Raw genomic sequence first — 13,705 nt, 5'->3', positions numbered from 1 at the left:
GAATGGCAGGATTGTGAAAGACAAAATGGGTTCTTGTGGCAGGATGCAGAGATTTAATAGTTCCAGGTGTCTGGTGGGGAGACAGTGGAAAATCAGTCCAGTTGGAGCAGGGAGTTTTAAAAGTGCAGGTGTAGAGAAGGCTGGGAAGGCAGGAAGCCACAGATAAGCTTGTAGAAGTCTCGAGGGCAACCTAAGGTGTCCAAATTATATTTCACTAATTACTGGAGCCATGGAAATTTATATTTAAATATAGTCAAGAGGCTTGAGTAAAGAAGTATTTGAGGGAAACGGGCTTGGCCCAGTGGTTAGGGCATCCATCTACCACATGGGAGGTCCGCGGTTCAGACCCCGGGCCTCCTTGACCCGTGTGGAGCTGGCCCATGTGCAGTGCTGATGCGCACAAGGAGTGCCATGCCACGCAGGGGTGTCCCCCGCGTAGGGGAGCCCCACACACAAGGAGTGCACCCATAAGGAGAGCCACCCAGTGTGAAAGAAAGTGCAACCTGCCCAGGAATGGCGCTGCCCACACTTCCATGCCGCTGATGACAACAGAAGTGGAAAAAGAAACAAGATGCAGCAAAAAGACACAGAGAACAGAAAACTGGGGGAGGGGAGGGGAATTAAATAAATAAATCTTTAAAAAAAAAAAAGAAGTGTTTGAGGAAGATTAGCCTTGCTGTATAAGGCAAAGAAGCAGGAGGCTTCCAAAATTCCAGCCTTTGATGATAAGAGCCTAAACGTAGCTTATAGTGGCTGTGAGAATAAAAAGGGAAACAGCTAGCACAGTGGGCATTGGTGACTTAGGGACCAAGAAGGGAAGGATTCCAAGGTGATGGGAATTTCTGGGGGGGTTAGGATGGCATCCCTGGGCTGCCCGGGAAAGCAGCCTCTGACACCTGCCCCCAACCAGGCTCAAGGGTGGCCCCTGAATTACCTGTTCTTACTTACCTGTTTTTGCTCAAACTCATTTGCACCAATGGCGAAAATGGTCTCTTCCCATCTTCCGAGCCTTTCGAGCCTAAGAGAAAGAAGGCGTTGAGTAGAATTCCCCAGAATCAGTGCAGCATAATGGCTGTAACAATGGATTGGACTCACTTCCTCCACAGCCATCCAGTATGCCCCTTCGGGTATTTTTGCAGCCGAAAAGCATAGACCACTCTGGTGACCTTCCTACCTGGAGGACAAGCAAAGAGGGGCCAGGTGGGAACGGCACCTGGGGTGCACCAGGGAGCCACAGTGGCAGAACTTCAGGGCTGCCCATGCCGGGACACAGCCCAGTGCCCCACACCAAGTCCTCGCAGACAAGGCATGGGCAGCTCATAGGAGGCGCATGTGCCAGCCACCCTACTCTGCAGGCTTTCAGCAGAGAAGGGCCTGAGCCCAGGACCCACCTGGCAGACAGGAGACTGAGCCCAACTCAGGGCCCCTCCTGCCAGGCTGCCCCACCCTCCCACACCAGATGGTATGACCTGTGCCAGGAAGGCAAACCCAGCTCATGTACCTGACAGGTGCAAGACTCCAGAACAGCAGGGAGACCACAGGCTGACCTGCTGAAATGGGTGGGCTGCAGGTTCAGGGTAGGTCTCCCTGAGCCGGGCTGGCCTGGGGGTTCCTGCCAGTGTCCTGGGCCCCAGGGCCCCTGGCCAAGGCCCTTGACAGGGGACCATGTGCCCAGCCAAGGGCTCTGCAAGCCCCAGTGCAGCCCCCTGAGAAGCCTGGAAGGACGTCAGTCCTGGTCTGAGGACAGCACCCAACACCATCAGGGAGGGAGGCACAGGGTGAAAGGAAGAAGAGCTGAAAGCCACAGTACAGCTCAGAGGGCGCAGCGGGCAACAAAGGGCGGCAATTGAGAAGATCCGTAAACCAAACCCTACATCTGCGCAGGGCCCTCGGCTGCTTCCTTTTCTTTTCCCAAGTGCAGTTCAGAGAGGGAAGTGGCCTCACCTGGACACACCTGCAGCCTCTCAAGACCAAAGGTGCAGGCAGGTACCTTAGTTCTCATAAAGGCGAGGTGGGTATTATCTTAGCCTCCTTGTCCAGGGGAGGAATCTGTAACTCGGAGACTGTAAGGAACTTTCTCCAACTCAGAGATAGAACGTGGTGGAGGGATCAGGACCTGAACGCGCTGATGCCCATGCCCGGCTTTGCCCTCGGCCCCTGAGACCACGGCAGGCAGGAGGGGGCTTACCTCCAGTGGTGGCTTTTCTAATCATCATATTTGCCTCCAAAATGAAGGAAATGTTGGGACAAGGGGGTTAGATGAACAAGGAGCACTCCAAGAATGTGAGCAGGTGGGATGAACTCCCCAGGCTCCAGCAGCTGTACCTTCTCTAGTCCTTCATTCACGTAGGAAAACGTCACTAGAATATGCTCAACTTAGAGTCTCCGAAGACCTTGTTGAAGATATTCTCTGAAATGCAACATGGAAAAGGCAGTGGAGGTGGGCGTGGCCCTCCCACCGTCACTCTGCGTGGACGTGCAAGGACGCTGGTGCATCTCACATGCAGACAGGGCTCCACTGTCCCCATGGGCTCGGCCTGGCTTGCTGGGTGCATCCCTGACCCACAGCACCCAGGACCCAGCCCCAGGGTCCCTGCCTCTGACCGTCCACTCCACAGTGGGGGCATCCCTGCACGTGCAGCTGTGAGGCAGCACTCATGAGGGACCAGTGTTTCTGTGGAACTCCTGGGGGACCCCCGGCAGGAGGCCCACGGGAGGCTGTTTGGGAAAGCTCATCCTGCTTCTCCACTGCCCACCTCCTCCCCTGTTCAGCAGCCCCCTGTAGGGGGGGGTGGGCTCAGTGCCACTAGATGCTTGTGTCAATACTAGAGGAAGCATCAAATAGGCCTGAGAGGGTTCCTGGGCTGCTGCAGGAGAAAGGCCAAAAGCTGGGAGGAGCATGGGCTGTGAGCAGAGGGTGGGGTAGTGGGGGCAGCCTCACAGGCCTGCCCAGCCCAGGAGGTGGGGCTGGGACCCCTGGAGGCTGGTGTGCAGGCTCCACCTCCCTGGGCAAGCCCCTCCTCCTGCAGGTGCCTCTTCCCCTCAGAACCCCCCTCCCAGGTCTCACTCTCCTGACAGCCCAGCTGGGGCCACCCAGTCCCTGTGCTCTGGCCTCTGCCCCCACAGCAGACCCTCCATGACCCTGCACCCACCACCCACCACCACACGCTCTCCACACCCCCCAGGGGGTCAGGCTCCCTCTGCTCCCAGGCCCAGGGCCCCTTCAGGCCCCACCCCACCCCTCTGCCCCACCCCTCCTCAGCTCCAGCAGGGAGCACCTGTGGAAGCACCAGTCCCAGGCCGCCCAAGCTCTGCTGCAGGCCACGCGCCCCCAGGGCTGCTGCTTGAGGATTCGGGGCTCCCTGAACGTGTCCCTCCTGCATGGCTACCGCAGACGCCCTGCCTGGGGGGGGCTTCCTGCTCCAAGCCAGCTCCCCCAGGACACCACGGCGCCACCCAGGGTCCTTCCAAGACTTTCTTCCTCCCACCTCCAAACCCACATGGCACCCACTCCTCCTCCACGCTCTCACCCCTGCCCAGAGCATCAGCCCTTGCAGCTCCTCCTGGAGCACCATGGGGAGGCCTGGCTTCCCCCAGCACCCCACCTCAGGTGCTTCCTCCTGCTTCCCCGGCTGCCCTGGCTTCCTTCCAAGGTGCGGGCAGCATGCTCTGCTCCACCCCCAGGCTGACATGTCCCCAAGGCTCCTTTGGGCTCCCCACTCGGGATGGGGCCCCGGCACTGGTGTCCCCAAGTGCCTGGACCCTGTGGCCACCAGACACTTGCCAGCCCCACCCCCAGGCTTTGTGACCCCATTCAGGCCACAGCATGCCCCCAGCTGTGCCTGCCCCATGCTTGTGGGACCCTGTACTTGGGCTTATCTTTTTGACCCACTCTGGCTTCCCCGGACCCTTCGCTCCAGCACCCTGACAGCCCCCCATTGTCCCGCCTGGTTCGGACCCTGCTCCTTCCAAATCTAGAGGGGGAAGAGCAGGCACAGAGCTGGGCTCACAGCACAGGCAGGGCTGGGACAGGACATGCACGAGTCTTCACCAGCCCCCCTGGGTCCCTGGACTCTTCAGAGACTCTGATGAAGGGAGGTGCTGCCATGGGTGCTCGGGACAGAAGGGAGACAGGGGAAGGAGTGAGGAGGGAACACTGGGGGAGACAGTGCCAGGTGTCAGGCGTCCCCAAGGAACCTGGGTCCTGGGTGAGGGCCAGCCTGATGCTGGGGCTCACTCCTCGCTGCCCTGCAGGGCCTCCGGGTCTGCCAAAGGAGTCTGGGGGTCTTACTCGTCTGACGTGAGGTCCATGGACAGGTAGCCCTGAGAGTCGAACGTGATGAAGCAGATCCGTGTTTTCAGGCTGCGAGGAAGCACCCTCTCGTGAGAGGCCACCCACAGCTGGAAGCTGCACCTCCAGGCAGCCAGGCCGGGCCCCCGCCGAGCTGCCCCCTCCCCACCCTGCCCTTGGGCTCCTCTTTTTGACCCACTCTGGTATCCCCTGACCCTTCGCTCCAGCACCCTGACTGCCCCCATCGTCCCGCCTGACACTGGGGCTCGCTCCTCGCTGCCCTGCGGGGCCTCCGGGTCCACCGAGGGTCTCCTGGGGTCTTACTCGTCTGACGTGAGGTCCATGGACATGTAGCCCCGAGAGTCGAACGTGATAAAGGAGATCCGCATTTTTGGGCTGCGAGGAAGTGCCCACTTGTGAGAGGCCACTCACAGCTGGAAGCCGCACGCCCAGGCAGCCAGGCTGGGCCACAGCCCAGCTGCCCCCTCCCCACCACGTCTCACATCGGGGCCCACTCCCCACCAGGCCGTGCCGACAACTTGAGTGAAGGACTTGGAGGCTTCACGCAAGAGTGGGTGCCAGGATGGCATTCTGCCCACCCCTAGAGCCCAACACCCCAGAAGATGTATGTGCACACCTGCACATCCCTGCACACACCTGCAGTGACATCAAGACCTGCACTCGCACCTCTGAGGCATCTCCCTTCTACTGTGATATTCTTGCAGCTCTGTCCCTCCTCCTCCTCCCCCATCTCCCCTCCCCCATCACCCCTCCTCCACCAATTCGCCCCCTCTGGGGAGCTGGTCACCACCTCCACGTCCTGGCCATGGATGGACTTACTGAGCTCCCCCCCACCTTTGGCACCACCCCTCGGCCACCACAGGGGGCATCCCCTGGCATCTGTCCATGTGTCCTCTGCTCTGGTTCAGAGCCCTGGGCTCAGGGCTCCCACTCGAGGGACGTGCAGGCCCCTGGAGGCTCCAAGGGATGTGTGCTCTGCCTGGCCGGGGCCGAACTCCCACAGCCCAAGGGGCCCGCAGCTCAGAGAAGCCTTACTTCTTTAATTTATTCGTGATGTCGGCAACAAAGCTGTAAATGCTCCTCCAGCTTTTTCCCAGAAAGGTCGACCTGAGGACAAGAGGGCATGGGTCAGGGGGATGAGGTGCCCTGTTGAGCAAGCAGAGTTTCTACCTGTCCCCCAATTCCAGCAGCCTCTCTAACAGGCGCCTCCCTCCCGGACACAGCCTTGGAGAGCAGTAGCCCTCAGGCCCCACAGCTCAATCGGTGAGCAGGGCAGGGGGGTGCCCCCAGCCCTTTTGCCCAGGTCAGAGGAGCTTCCTGGACTGGGACCTTCCAGTGCTGAAGCCGAGTCAGCCCCAGGCAGATGGAGGTGTGTACCCTGGACAGGGCCGAGAGGGCCAGGAATGGGGGTGATGGATTGGCCGCAAAGCCCCAGTGGATTCTGAAGGTCCTCACCCCCTGGGTCCACCACCCCTTGGCAATGGCCATTCTTGTTGTGTGCTCCTCTCTGATTGAGTGGGGGAGGGGGCTTTTTGGCATTACTCCCATCCAAAGCCCCTTGGGGGCCATAGCCCAGCTCTAAAGTTCACATGGGCCTAATGAGGACATGCTAGACCCCTGCATTCTTGGGGTTCAGACTCTGCCCGACTTCCTTCTTATGGAAGAATTCCCTACAGAACCCTCATCTCAGAAGAAGGAGGGCAGATTGGACCTTCCTGTCTCCCTTCTTTCTTACCCACCTGAAGATTGGAGCCAGGCCTGGCATGGTAGTCCTCCTCCACCTGTCACTGCCAGGGGGATGAGTAGGGGGAGGCCCCCACTTTCAAACCCTTTCTCCCACTGAGCAAATGGAGAAGCTTCTCCAGGTTGTATTCAGTGCCTGGAAGGAGAGTGAGGAGGTTGAAGGAGGCTGAGACTCAGGGCCCTTACTGGCCAGTTGGGAAGCCATTCACATCTGCTGACCTACCAGGGTTCAAGGTCTCTGCAAGCCCACAGATCTGTTGACCTGCACAGCATCATGTAGATGGGCATAGGTCCAGGTTATGGAGCATAATGGGAGGTGCACAGGTCACATGATTAAGGGCCTGCACAAGGTATGTCATGGGGGCAAGGCTGATCCCAGGCCTCCTCATTCTCTGCTGGGCTCTCTCCTTGGATCTGTGACCACTCAAGTCTCTCCTAAGCCATGCATCAGAAGGACCAATACACTGCAAGGCCCTTCTTCTCTGTACCAACAAACGTGCACGCTTCTGGTGGTTTGGAGCTATGTATCCCACAAAACATGTTCTTAAACTTAATCCAGTCCTCTGAGTGAGAGAACCTTGCAAATAGGACCTTTCGATGAAGTTGCTTCCAATAAGGCATTGCCCAGGATGAGTCTTAATCCTATGACTGAAGACCTTATAGTAAGGTCACAGACAAAAACACACACAAAAGAAGCAGCCAGAAGCTAGAAATCAACAGAACCCAGAAGAGAATGAAAGACCAGGAAAGGCTGTTATGTAGGTTGCCACGGGTGAGAGAAAGAAGCCCAGAACCTATGATCATAAGCAGCCAGCCCCAAAATGCCAGATTTTGGGAAGTAAGCATCACCTTGATGAGGCCTGACTAACACAGTTTCATTTCTCTTTTTGTGTGTATTTTCTGGTGGATGGGTCATGAAGGACCTGCAGAGACACAACCCTTGATTTTGGCTCTCCTGGCAACAATAGCTTCCAGCTTTCCACTGGCATCTACTTAGAGAATTAAGGGGTGGCAGACATTTTTGGAAGGGGTGGGGTATGTTTTATTTCCTTATTATTCTACCCCTTCACTTTTTTGTCATGTACTTCATCTGGCAGACTGAGGAAGGCAATAGCTAGCCTGCAGAGTGACCACAATACTCAAAACTCAAAATGTCCAATTCTCAACCAAAAATTACAAAAATGCAAGGAGAGAGGAAAGTATGACTCATTTGCAGGAAAAAATGATTCAAAAGAATCTTTAACAGGGGAAGCCCAGTCACTGGGATTACTAATCAAAGATCATATATCAACTCTCTTAACAGGACAAATGAACTAAAGGAAACCAGGAAAAGAATATATTAACAAAATTATTATTTCAATTAAGAGACAGAAATTATAAAGAGGAATCAAATAGAAATTCTTGAACTAAAATTACTCTAACATGAGGAAAATTCAATAGCATGAACAGACTGAAACAAGAAGAAAGAATCAGCAAGCTAGAAGATAAGACCATTGAAATTCTACAGGTTGAGAAGCAGAAAGAAAAAAGAATGAAAAAGTGAACAGAGAGATGTGGAGGCGTTTTCGGGACGTGGAGTTGTCCTGGATAGTGCTTCACGGACAATTACGGGACACTGTAGATCCCCCCAGGGCCCACTGGATGGAACGTGAGAGAGTCTGGGCTATGATGTGGACCATTGACTATGGGGTGCAGTGATGCTCAGAGATGAACTTACCAGGTGCAATGGATGTATCACGATGATGGGAGAGAGTGTTGCTGTGGGGGGAGTGGGGGCGGGGGCGGTGGGGTTGAATGGGACCTCATATATTTTTTTTAATGTAATTAAAAAATAATAATAATAAATAAATATTTTTTAAAAATGTTAATAGGGAAAACTGGGGGGTGGAAAAAGAAAAAAAATAAACCATATGTAAACCATTAAAAAATTAAAAAAATAAAATAAAATAAAAAAAAAAAATGTTCAAAAAAAAAAAAAAGTGAACAGAGTATAAGGAAATGGTGGGACAAAATGAAGTGTACCAATTCATATGTCATAGGAATCCCAGAGGTGGAAGAGAAAAAGGAAAAGAAAGAATACTAAAAGAGATAATTGCCAAAAATGTCACAAATATGAAGAAAGATGGAAATAAACTAATCCAAAAAGCTCAATCAACTTCATGCAAGATAAATTCAAAGAGATCTACATTAAGACACATTTTAGTGGAAATGGCAAAGCCCAGAGATAAAAGAGAATCTTGAAAACAGCAGGAAAGAAGTGATACATCTTGTAAAAGGGATGCTTAGTAAGATTAGCATGTGGTTGTTAATTCAAATATATGGAAGACAGAAGGCAATGGCATGAAATATTTAAAGAGTTGAAAGGAAAAAGACTGGCAATGGAAAATAATATATCTATAAAAGTGCCCCTCAAATATGAGGGAGAAACTGTGACATTTCCAAATAAACACAAACTAAGGAAGTTCATTACAAATAGACATGAATTATAAAAAATGCTAAGGGAACTCCTTCACATTGAAAGGAAAGAACACTAGACATCAACTCCAAGGTGTTTAAAAATTAGAGCAAGGGATCAAAAAGAGGAAGCTTGGCAGGCTTTTGCGGTAGGTCCCGGGAGGAGACGGCTGGGCGCGGCTGCAGGCTCTCCAAGGTCGGGCTTTTTCGGGATTTTTGCAGGGCAGAAGTGCCTGGACATCGATTGAGTGGAAAGGTAACGGAGAGGATTGGTCTAGTAGATATAGTTTGGGTTCTATTGCCTGTGGGTGAGATCCGCGCGCGGGCTCCTCCCTGCTGGGGGTGGGGGGAGTCGCGGTTCAGCCCAGCGGCACCACTTTTACACGGCTCTGAGCTGTCGAGGAGTTCACGAGCTCTGGGCAAGCTGTGCACGGATTGATGCGACGGGTCGCCTTTGCAGTGCGATTTGGGAAGATAGACGGTGCTTTGTCGTGAAGCGGGAGAAACTTGTGATTGCGAAAATAAACAATAGTGCTTCTGCCTGAAGCCCCGCCCCCAAAAGCCCGGCAGCCGGTCTCTGACCCAAATAGGCTGTAGGCAATAAAGAGACGTAATCGGAAAGTTGTATTAGGCTGCAGCAAGGGAGGGGGATACGTCTGGAAGCAGATTAGGGAATATTTTGCGAAGCTTGGGAAATCCGATTTTTGAATCTGTTTTCGGCGTCACAGGATGGGTGTCAGATCTGTACTAGCAAAGTGGCTGCGGTGTAGAGGCGCCCTCTAGTGGCAGAGGTTTGGAATCACAGGACGGGAGCTGTCTAAAAGCTGAAGTGAAACATACTAATGAGCCCAGCTAAGTAAATGAATTGCAGGGTTCAGTCATAATATAAAGTTTGTGGATCTGACTTCCCCCTTAAGGCTGGCACCCAGCTGAGGGGATCCCTGAGGGCTGTGTTACACTGCGGGGCTCCCAGGCTTCCTGTAGACCAGATTGGAGGGTGCCAAGTCTGAATTCCCTAAAATCTGGTAGCCCACACCACAGAGACTCACATCTCTTGAGACCTCAATATCTCAGACTTTCCATCCCTGAATCCATCACGCACTGAGGTCCATCTGAGGTCCTCAAATGCCCTAGCCTTCAACGTTGGCATTCTTTCCTTATCGTTTCATTTTGTTTTGTTTTTATTTTCATCTTGACTTATTCTTTACTTTTTTCAATTTCCTGATTGCTAACACCGCATTATCCCCTAGTCTTCTCTCACAGCGTATCCCCCAAAGTCTTTCTTTTACTCAGTTATTTAAGGCTTTTTTTCGTGGTAGGTGCTGTGAAGTGGGTGTTATAATTCTGGGTCGTGCATATCTGTTTTTTTTTTCTTTCCCCTATCTGTTCCCCACCCCTTGCCCATCCCCTTCTACTTTCTTCCTCTCGTCCCTTCCCCCCCACTTTCTTTTTTTTCTTTCTTTCTTTTTTTCTGTTGTCTCTCTCCCTCTTGTCCCTCATATTCTACTTAGTTTATTTTAACTCAATTATAAAATAGGTGCGGCAGGAAACACCTCACATTCGCTGGGGTTTTCTCATCCTCCACTACCTCATTTCTGTGTGAACTGATTTAGCCTACCTGCACTATCCTCTTTCCCCTACATCTTGATATCTGCCACCATCTACTGGCTCTCCCATATTCCACCTCCCACCTCACTTTCTTCGATCCATGAAGGGTCTAAGTCTTAATTTCTAATACCTATGTTTTGTTTTCTGTCTGTTATCCACTCTTGAAACTATTACCATTTTTTTCTCTTTCCCTCTCTCAAGAAATCAATAGCTTTTTAACTCATACCATAATCCTCCCATATTCAATCACCTACCTCATAATAGGTACTCTACCTATTGCTATAACTCTACACAATTTACATAAATCTAACCTCCATCCTCCCAGATCTCATATTCTTGCTTTGCTAACATATATCACCAATATTACTTTACACTTTTCCCTTGCTTACACAATTGCCTTCCCCCAACACTAATACTTTCCTTTAAAGTGAACTTAACCAACAACAAGAAACTAGAATAAGAAGAAAAAAGTGACAAAGAGAAGATATAACACCTATGCAAAAATAACAGCTAATTAACCTCCAAGAGCAGACAAAGAAGCTAAGGAACTGATTAAATCTGTCAAGATAAAGAGATAACCAGAAAGCAACAAAAATCTACAAACCAAACCAGTAATCAGGAAAACATGGCTGAATCCAATCAACAAACCAATAATCACGAAGGGGAGCAAAACTTGGCACAAGCAATGAAAGATCTCAGAACATTTATCACCGACAAATTTGACGAAGTAATGAAAGAGGTTAACAACATGAAGACATCACTTGGAGGGGAAATTGCAGACATACGAAAAAACATAACAGATATGATGGGAATGAACACCACAGTTCAAGAAATCAAAAATACGCTTGCAGCAAATATCAGCAGACTAGAAGAGACAGAGCAGAGAATTAGTGATGTGGAAGACAGTACTTCAGAAATCAAGCAGATAGTAGAAGGGGTCAATAAGAAGATAGAAAAAATCCAATTAGGATTTAGGGACCTGAATGACAATGCAAAACGATCAAACATACGTATTATAGGCATTCCAGAAGGTGAAGAGAAGGGAAAGGGGTCAGAAGGAATGCTGCAGGAAATAATGGCTGAAAACTTCCCAAATCTACTGAAAGAGACAGATGTACATATCCAAGAAGCACAGCGCACTCCACAAGTCATAAACCCCAACAGGCCCACCCCAAGACATATACTTGTCAAATTATCCAATGCTCAAGACAAAGAGAAAATCCTAAAAGCAGCAAGAGAAAAGAAAACCATCACATACAAGGGAAGCTCAATTAGATTAAGTGCTGATTTCTCTTCTGAAACCATGGAGGCATGAAGGCAGTGGTATGATATAGTCAAAGTACTAAAGGAAAGAAATTTCCAACCAAGAATACTCTATCCAGCTAAATTAGCATTCAAACATGATGGAGAGTTCAAAATATTCGCAGACAAACAGAAACTGAAAGAGTATACCAACAAGAAACCTCCCCTTCAAGAAATTCTAAAGGGAGTTCTACAGGAAGAAAGGAAAAAACAGGAAAGGCAGAGTTGGAGGAGAGTATGAGACCAACAACAATAACAAAAAAGACAAAAAAAATATACAAACAAAATATGACAAACACAAATCCAATCAAAATATGGCTAGCACAAATAATTCCTTGACAGTAATAACACTGAATGTCAATGGATTAAACTCACCTATCAAAAGATTCAGACTGGGACATTGGATAAGGAAATATGACCCATCCATATGCTGTCTACAAGAGACACATCTTAGACCCAGAGACGCATGGAGATTGAAAGTGAATGGCTGGAAAACAATCATACAAGCTAACAATAACCAAAAAAAGGCAGGAGTAGCTATATTAATATCAGACAAAATAGACTTTAAATGTGAAACAATTGTGAGAGATAAAGAAGGATACTACATTTTAGTGAAAGGAAAAATCTGTCAAGAAGATCGAACAATCATAAATATCTATGCCCCTAACAAGGGTGCCTCTAAATACGTCAGGCAAATGCTGGAAAAACTAAGTGAAAGAATAGATACATCTACAATTATAGTGGGGGATTTTAATACACCACTATCAACTCTGGACAGAACATCTCAAAAGAGAATCACCAAAGAAACAAAACACCTGAATAGTATATTAGAGGAGCTGGATCTAATAGATATATATAGATCACTACACCCAAACACAGCAGGATATACATTTTTCTCAAGCGCACATGGATCATTCTCCAAGATATATCATATGCTAGGCCACAAAGAAAGGCTGAACGAATTCAGAAAGATTGAAATCATACAAAACATTATCTCTGACCACAGTGGAGTCAAGCTGGAGATTTGCAAGGGACAGAAGCCCAGATTTCACACCACGATTTGGAAATTAAACAGCACACTCTTAGAAAAACAGTGTGTCAAAGAGGAAATCTCAAAAGAAATCAATGACTACCTTGAAACAAATGATAATGATAACACAAAATACCAAAATTTATGGGATGCAGCAAAAGCAGTACTGAGAGGGAAGTTTATAGCCATAAATTCATATATCAAAAAAGAAGAAAGAGCAAAAATTGAAGAACTAACTGCACATTTGAAGGAATTAGAAAAACAACAACAAAGTGACCCAACAGGAAGAAGAAGGAAGGAAATAACAAAGATAAGTGCAGAACTAAATGAAATAGAAAATAAGAAAGCACTTAAACAGATAAACAAGACCAAGAGCTGGTTTTTTGAGAAGATTAACAAAATTGACAAACCTTTAGCAACACTAACAAAGAAAAAAAGAGAGAAGATGCAAATACACAAAATAAGAAATGAGAAAGGCGATATCACCACTGACCCCACAGAAATAAAGACTATCATAAGAGGATATTTTGAAAAACTATATTCCAACAAAAATGACAATCTAGAGGAAATGGACAAATTCCTAGAAACACATAAGCAGCCCATATTGACAAAAGAAGAAATTGATGATCTTAACAAACCAATCACAAGCAGAGAGATAGAATCAGTTATTAAAAATCTCCCAACTAAGAAGAGCCCAGGGCCAGATGGCTTCACAGGTGAATTCTACAAAACATTCCGGAAAGAACTGACACCAATCCTGCTGAAACTATTCCAAAAAATCAAAACAGAAAGAACATTACCCAACTCCTTCTATGATGCCAACATTACCCTAGTACCAAAGCCAAACAAAGACATCACAAGAAAGGAAAATTACAGACCAATTTCTCTAATGAACCTAGACGCAAAAATACTTAACAAAATACTTGCTAATCGTATTCAACAACACATTAAACGTATTATACACCACGACCAAGTGGGATTCATCCCAGGTATGCAAGGATGGTTTAACATAAGAAAATCAATCAATGTAATACACCATATAAACAGATTGAAGGAAAAAAATCACATGATTATATCTATTGATGCAGAAAAAGCATTTGACAAAATACAGCACCCTTTCTTGATAAAAACACTCCAAAAGATTGGAATACAAGGAAATTTTTTGAACATGATAAAGAGTATATATGAAAAACCTAAAGCCAATATTGTTTACAATGGAGAAATCCTAGACTCCTTCCCTCTAAACTCAGGAACAA

The 13,705-nt window shown here is 48.6% G+C and overlaps 1 long non-coding RNA gene across 1 annotated transcript; it reads right to left on the bottom strand.

The window, feature by feature from the left end:
* Positions 1 to 4,203: 4,203 nt before the first annotated feature.
* LOC131279003 (uncharacterized) lies at positions 4,204 to 5,426 on the bottom strand. Its single transcript, XR_009186347.1, has 3 exons — positions 5,348 to 5,426; positions 4,616 to 4,687; positions 4,204 to 4,363 (listed from the first exon to the last, which is right to left on the bottom strand). It is a non-coding gene; the product is annotated as an uncharacterized lncRNA (long non-coding RNA).
* Positions 5,427 to 13,705: the final 8,279 nt, after the last annotated feature.

The sequence above is a fragment of the Dasypus novemcinctus genome, chromosome 6, assembly GCF_030445035.2.
Source record: "Dasypus novemcinctus isolate mDasNov1 chromosome 6, mDasNov1.1.hap2, whole genome shotgun sequence".
NCBI lineage: Eukaryota > Metazoa > Chordata > Mammalia > Cingulata > Dasypodidae > Dasypus > Dasypus novemcinctus.
Note: the sequence above shows the minus strand (reverse complement) of the source record. Positions and strands in the feature narration are given on the sequence as shown.